The sequence below is a fragment of the Desmodus rotundus genome, chromosome 1, assembly GCF_022682495.2.
Source record: "Desmodus rotundus isolate HL8 chromosome 1, HLdesRot8A.1, whole genome shotgun sequence".
In the NCBI taxonomy this organism is placed as follows: domain Eukaryota; kingdom Metazoa; phylum Chordata; class Mammalia; order Chiroptera; family Phyllostomidae; genus Desmodus; species Desmodus rotundus.
Window position 1 is genome coordinate 2,290,988 of NC_071387.1, and position 6,968 is coordinate 2,297,955.

Genomic DNA, 6,968 nt, shown 5'->3' on the forward strand with positions numbered 1-6,968 from the left:
GGCAGTCGCCCTGGCCTTGGTGGTCCTCTGCCCCCTCCTCTGGTCCAGCCCCCACAAGAGTCACCCTTGTTCAAACTGGCAGTGGGGTGCGGCATTGGGGAGCCCATTTGCCTAGTTCAGAGAGACCTACAGGGGCTGGGGGGGTGCTGGTCACAAACACGGGTTCTGTCCCCCATGTGAGTGAATTCACAGGTCTGGGAGGAGTGGATGGAGGGGTAAAGGATGTGTGTGGCCTGACCCAGGAAGCTGTGGATGACAATAGCCCCTGTCCCCACTTTTCCTCACCACGGAGACCTTCAGTTGCCGTGTTGCCCTCTTAACCTAGGCCTTGTCTGTGAAATGGGGGTGGCAGGGGGAACTCGGGAGGATGCCGGCAGTGCAGCCGGCTGAGCCCACCCTTGGTCCTGCGGGTGTCCCAGCACTGGGCCACCTCCTCCTCTGAATTCCTAGAGCCCCGATGGCCCAAGTGGGAGATGAGGCCTCACATCCACCCGCCCAGGCTCTGTGCCGCCCTGGGGCATTTCTCCACGCTGCTCTGGGGGCAGGGCCAGCTCCTGGGCGCTGGCAGACAGCAGGCCCTCGGGGCGTGCGCCCGTCTCACCTTCTGGTTGGGTCCTGCTCTCTTCTCAGTCCAGACCCTCCCCGTGCAGCCAGGAGACTCCGAACCCCAGAAAGGTGCTGCGACTGAGCAGGCCTGAGACGTGTCCGGGCGTGGGAAAGGGGCCACTCTCCTCTGGAGCATTGCAGCCCCTCCCTGGAGAGCTGCCCTCGGTCAGAAAAATGATGCCAAGGCCTCCCAGCCAGACTCTGGGCAGAATGCAGCCCGCAGGACTGTGGCTTCAGGCGAAGGCGGAGGGATCGAAAATAAACACCAGATAAGAAACAGCCTGCTGGCCAGGCTGCTTTGCTTCTCCTGTGGACCAGAGGCAGGCTGCAGCCAGAGCCGTCTGTGCCTGGAGGGACGGACGGCCGGCCCACGCACCCTCCCTCGGTGACCACAGGAGCTGGGCAAGGCCTTGCTCCTGGCCTTGGCTGCTAGCTGGCTCCTGCAGGGTGGGTGGTTCAGCCAGGGTGGGGGGAGGCTCCATCCCCGTCCACAGCAGCCCCCGGCCTGCCTCCTGGGGGCGCCCCCTGAGCGGCATCACTGGAAAGGCCAGGCTGCCATGGCCTCAGTGTCCCCAGGAAGCCACCCGTGCAAGCCTCCTACACGTGCATGTGTGTGGCCAGGTGCCTGCTGCCATGAAGGTCCTCCTGAGAGATGTGACGTGATGGCAGGGTGAGGGAGAGCTTGGTGGCCGAGAGAGGGTCTTCTTTCTTACTGCCTCGAAGCAGGGAGACTAGGGAGCTGGGGCTCCCCTCCTAGAAGAGTCTCAGGTTCATACCAGACCTTCCCCGGGGACCCGGACCCTCTGGGGTGCTGTGCCATGAGCCAGCCCAGGGCTCTGGCTCTGAGTCAGGCCAAGTAGGACTGAGGGTCACCCCCACCCCCCAGCTGGGTGACTGGGCACAAACTGCCTTCCTTCTCGGAGCCGCGGTTCTGTTCCTTGTAAGTGGGTTCCGCAACCCCTGTGTTACAGGGGCGGTGAGGGGCCACGGGGTTTGGACAGAACCAGTCACCGAGCCTGCACACAGCAGGAGCTTGGGGTGCCCGGTCTTCGGGCCTCGCTGCCTGTGCACGGGCGCCAGACCCTGCTGGGACCCTGCAGGTGCTCCTGGCTGGGTGGGGAGCACCCGCCCCACCGCCCAGAGAGGGGCCTTCTCCTGTCCAGACCCAACTCGCTCCCAGCAGCATAACCCACAGAGGGCGGTGGGATAAAGGCAGGCGCAGGTGACAGGCCACCCAGCCTTCAGCCCACAGAGAGTGGGGGCTCCTCTGAGACAGGTCTGGGGGACGGGAAGCTCCAGGGAGCACCAACCCTTCCTCACTCTGCCTCCCACCAGTGCCTGACCCACCTGGCCCCCCATTTACACTGCTCACCCTCCCCTGCCGCTCCTCCCTTCCCCCACCCCCGGGGATGCGCAGCCTGTGCACAGGTGGGCGCCTCTTTGCGGCCGTTCTTGTAAGTTCCCGCGTGCTCTCCGTGCCCCCGGGGGACTGCCAGCATGCCCTCTGTCCCTCCCAGATGGGCCTCAGCCCCAAAGGAGCATTATAGAGAAGAAACTCAGTTTCCCATCTAGCCCATCCCTCTGGCTCCCAGCACTGGGATCAGGGAGGGGCTGTGCTGGGCCTGTCCTGGAGGCACCCCCCCATGCACCCCCCCCCGATGCATTTGGAGCGCCAAGGGCGCGTGTCAGCACACCCAGGCCCCTGCTCTTGGGACTCATCAGCAGTGACATCCCTACCTGCAGGCACCTGCCACGTGCCTGCTGCCGTCACTCAGCGCTCACTGGCATCCAGCCTCGTCGGCACACCCCTCTCGTACAGGCTGGGCCGCAGGGCAGCTGAGGTCAAACCCTGGTTTCCTGACTTGTCCTTCCCCTGACCTGTCCCCAGCCAGCCCTGGCGGGAGGTGACAGTGGACAGTTGCATGGCTCTTGCCACTCGCTGGGTATAGGGTGACCTGGGCCCCTGGGGGAGGTGGGCGCTCAAGGCCACTGTGGGCCTCAGAGGAGGGCCAGGCCAAGGGAAGGTGGCCAGGCTACCGGGGTCCATCGCAGGGACAAAGAACTGTCCCATGGCCTCGGCGGGACCTGCAAACTCCGTGGCCCTCCAGGCATTGGCCAGGGCCTTGGTAGATGGGGGTGTCCCCATGGTGGCAGGGCAGCTCCCAGCCACCACCTTCCAGACCGTGCCTTCCCCCTGTGACCACCTGCCGGGGACCCCCCCAGCAAGGCTGCTCCCCCAGGGCCGGGGGGTGGTGCTGGGACCTCCACCAGGTGCCGGGGGGCTCCTGGCCAACCTCTGCTGTAAATTCCTAGCTGGGGAGGGAAGAGGTGGACAGGGAGGGTGCTGGGAGGGGATGGGGAGAGAGAGTGTGAGAACTTAGGTAAAAAAGGACTCTCTGGCTTCCTACCGCTTCCAATAAACTCGTCACCCTGAGAAAAAACTTACTCTTCTTTGCAGTTTGGGGAGCCTGTGCCCCCACTGCCTCGAGACCACCATGGCATCATCCACAGCCACTTCCTCTCCTTAGGGGCCTCCAAGCCCCTGGAGAGCGGGGGAGGCGCTGGGGGCCTGCCCGGCACACGCAGCAGGGAGCCAGAGGAAACAGCCTGACCACACACGGGGCCTGAGCGCCTCACCGGGAGGTGACACACGCCCCGGAAATAGCTGGAGGCTGTGTGAGGCCAGACTCCACCCGTGTCATCCACTGCCACCTGCCCACACAGCATTCCTAGGTTCTTGCTGGCAGCTGCCAACTTTGTCACCCCGTGTGTGTCCCCGGGGCCTGTGGGTAGGAAGCAGGGCACACGAAATAGGCGGAGCTCCTTTGTCCCTGGCCTGTGTGGCCCACACTCCTCCCCGTCCTGTCTGTGCCCCTCCACCACGGCCTGGCAGGCTGTGGCACTGCAGTGCTGAGGAGAGGCAGAGACGAAGAGGGAGGGAGGGCAAAGAGACAGACAGACAGACAGTGCAGGACAGGGAGAGAGACAGACAGAGGGACGAGGGCCTACAGCAGAGCCCACACTCTGCCAGGGGCACTGTTGCCGAGAAACCTGCACCTGCACTGACCCCTCCAGCCACCCGGATGGACTCCCGCCTGGCTGGAGTGCTGGGCCGGTGCAGGGACCTCCGGACACAGGCCTGTGTGTGGCCTGGTGTGAGTCCTGCCCTGCCAGCACAGGTGCTCCATGTGGCAGCAGGGGCAGAGGGAGCCCAGGTGCCCTGGGGCCACCAGGCTGAGGGACCAGAGCTGGCCACTGGCTGGGAACCTGGGCCCTGGAGCAGGGCATCCACCCCTGGTCCCCTCCGCACCCCATCTGCACTCCCTCTGGCCTTGGCCCCTGAACCTCACCTTAGCCCCTTGGTGCTCACCGGCGGGCCACCTGCCGAGCCTGGGGTGTGGTCGCAGAGCCTGGAAGATGCCTGGTCCCTATGGAATCCGCTCACCAGCACCCACCCCCACCCCCACCCCCACGCTGGGCCAGGTGTGGAGGTGGCAGGGCCCTAACCAACCCCCCCCCACCAGACTCCGTCACTCCTAACCGAGCCTTGGGCAGCCAGGTAGGCTGGCGGGGACAGGTGCCAGCCCCGAGTGAGGGGCCAGGGCTGGCTGCAGGGGTGCAGAGCGGTGGCGGGAGAGTGGAGGGGTGCTCGGGCACGTGTGGCCATTTCACTGGGAGGATGTGGGCCGGGGAGGGCAGCGGGCGTGGGGCCTGGGGCACAGCAGGACCTGCGCAGACCAGCACACCCCTCCCCGGGCCAGTGCGGCCCACGCCTGGGCTGCTGCGGACAGTGGCTGCTCTAGCCATCAGGGTGGGTGTGAGGCCTGAGGCAGGCGTGTGGCAGCGGGGTCCCCTCAGTGGGGTGTCTGTGCAATGTCCATCTGTCTGTCCAGCAGCAATGAAATGGAAAGGATGCAGGAGAGTAGGTCCCTTCCCCCCTGTCGGCCTCCATCCTGCCCTCACCCACTCGGGTGTCTTCCCTGAGCCTCTGCCTAGCAGTTCCCAGCTCAGGCCGCTGTGGGTTGCCGTGGAAACCCCCACCCTCCTCAGGGGCCCCCCTCTCCTACAAGCTGCCCATGCCCCCCTGTCTGTGGCCTCAGAGCGGGGCTGAATGCAGCATGCTGGTTGGGGCCCAGCCGGCCGGGCGCGTCTGCTTCCTGGGCTGGTCCTTCCCAGCGGCTCTGGGACAAGGAGAGCCGGTCCTTTCCCTAATTTCTGAACTGTCGGGTCAGTCCGGCGGGAAGAGGGGTCCGGCGCATGGTTTTCAGGCTCCCTGCGGGCGTGGGGCACCTGTGTCTGTGGCCCTAATCTAGGGGCGATGACCGAGGTGCACAGGGCAGCAGCAAAGCAGGAGTCCTCAAGAGGCCCTAGGGAGCCCCCAGGAAGAAAGCCCCCGATCCCGAAGATTTGATCTGTGGGCTGGGGACGGCCCCCTACAACCAGCAAATTTCCCAGGGCGGGGGGAGCACTCACAGCTCAAAAAGGAGGCCTGTCTCCCCTGAGCAGGGCAGGGCAAGGTGGCTGACAGGGAAGCTGCAGAAAGGAGGGAGAGAGGGGCGGGGCCTCCCACCCCCCGACCCAGGCCCCCCACCAGTGGCCCAGGGACCCGCACCCCAAGGGCCACTCCCCCTCCCTGCAGGACTGGTCAAAACTCAGAGCCAGGCAGATTCAGAACTTGGGGAAAGGACCGCAATGAGCTGTTGAAAATGCCCCCTAGCAACTTGCCCTGCCCAGAGGGGCTGGGGACCGGGTGGGTGAGAGCCTGATTCTAAGGTGGAGCAGGTAGCTGGGGGTGAGGGCGTGGCCAGGTGACTTGTTTCCCTTCTGGCTTCTAGGTGGGGGACAAGCCCACCACCTGCATTTACTCTTGGCCCCCAATGAAGCCCCATTAAACGGACAGTGAGGGTCTTTGTCAGAGCACTTCAGAAGTTCCTGTGGAGGGACAAGGAAGGTGGAAGAGGAGACAGATGCCCCTCGTTCTGGAGGCCAGAGAGCTGGAACTGGGTTCGCAGGCCCAGGTGCAGGGTGCAGAGAGGTCCTCGGGTACCACGGAGGGCAGGGCGCTGGAGCCAGGTGTCACAGTCCAGAGGTCACTGCCAGAGCCCCGTACAGCTGGAGGTCTCGCCTGAGGGTGGGGCGCCCTACATCCCCAGTGCCCAGGCCCCCACTCCCTCTCCCCCCACCCCCCGGCTGTGGGGGCCGTGGCTGGTGGGTGGGCAGGCACACAGAGCTCCCACGCCAGGCCTGCCAGCTGTGGGGGTCGCCTCTCTCCGGAGCCTCTGGCCCAGGGACACAGCTGCTCCCACTGTGATCTTGCTTAGAGAGCCCAGCTCTGGCCTGAGACCAGGCGGCTCTGAGTCTGCCCAAACCCACATTCCTGAACACCAAGAACAGTTTCTTGGCAAAAAAACTATGTTTCTAGAGGTTTACTTAGGGGGAAAGGACACAATTCTGGGGAAGGAAGGCAGGAGTCAGCAGAGGCCAGTGGGACACCGCCCCCCCCCACCCCAGCACCCTGGGGTGGGGGTTAGCTCCCGGGGCTCGGCAGGGAGAGGGCTCCCCCTGCTGGCACTGTCCCCGTGTTTGTTTCCCGAAGCCATGCTGGGAGGGCCGTGGGTTTTCATCAGGCTGCCTGCACCCCTGATCCCCAGTTTCTAAGGGCAGCACACCCTCCCCTGCACATGGGCCTGCACCCCCATATAACAGCTGGGAAGGCACATAGACCCCGAGCCCAGCACACCAGACTCAGAGGAGCGATGCTCAGGGTGAGGCACGGGCTGAGCCCGGCACCCATGATCCTCCTGTGCTCCCACCAGGGTGCCATGCCAACTCCAAGGCCTGGAGGGGCTTTGCCGGTTCTGAGCTAGGTGTAGCCGGACCCCTAAGGTGCTCCACTGTCTCCTCCAACCTCTGGCTGCCTGGCCCTCAGCGCTGTCTCGAGGCCTGAGGATGAGCCGTCCCAGCCAACCGTCCTACAAACTGTTTTTCAGAAGCACCAGGATGGACCCATCCACCTCCAGGCCCCCCGGGCTCCTGGGCACCAGAGACTTGGGTGGCCGCTGGGGGCTCCCTGAGGAGGGGGAGAGAGCCAGGGAAGTGAGATGGGAGGGGCCCGCAGTTCAGCCCTGAGACCTGGCGGCAGGGCCCTGAACCACATCTGAGAGCCGCCCTGCCCTTCCCCACCTCTTCCCCTTCAGTTCAGACCTGCCCCCCCCCACCAACAGTGCCCTCGGCCCAGAGGGGAGGCACGCCCCCGTGGGAGTCGCACCCTCCACAGGGCTCTGCAGTGCTTCGCAGACTAAAGGAGGAGCCCCAAGGGACAGACGCCTGGGTTTCTCTGGCAACGTCGGGGCGGGCCTCCC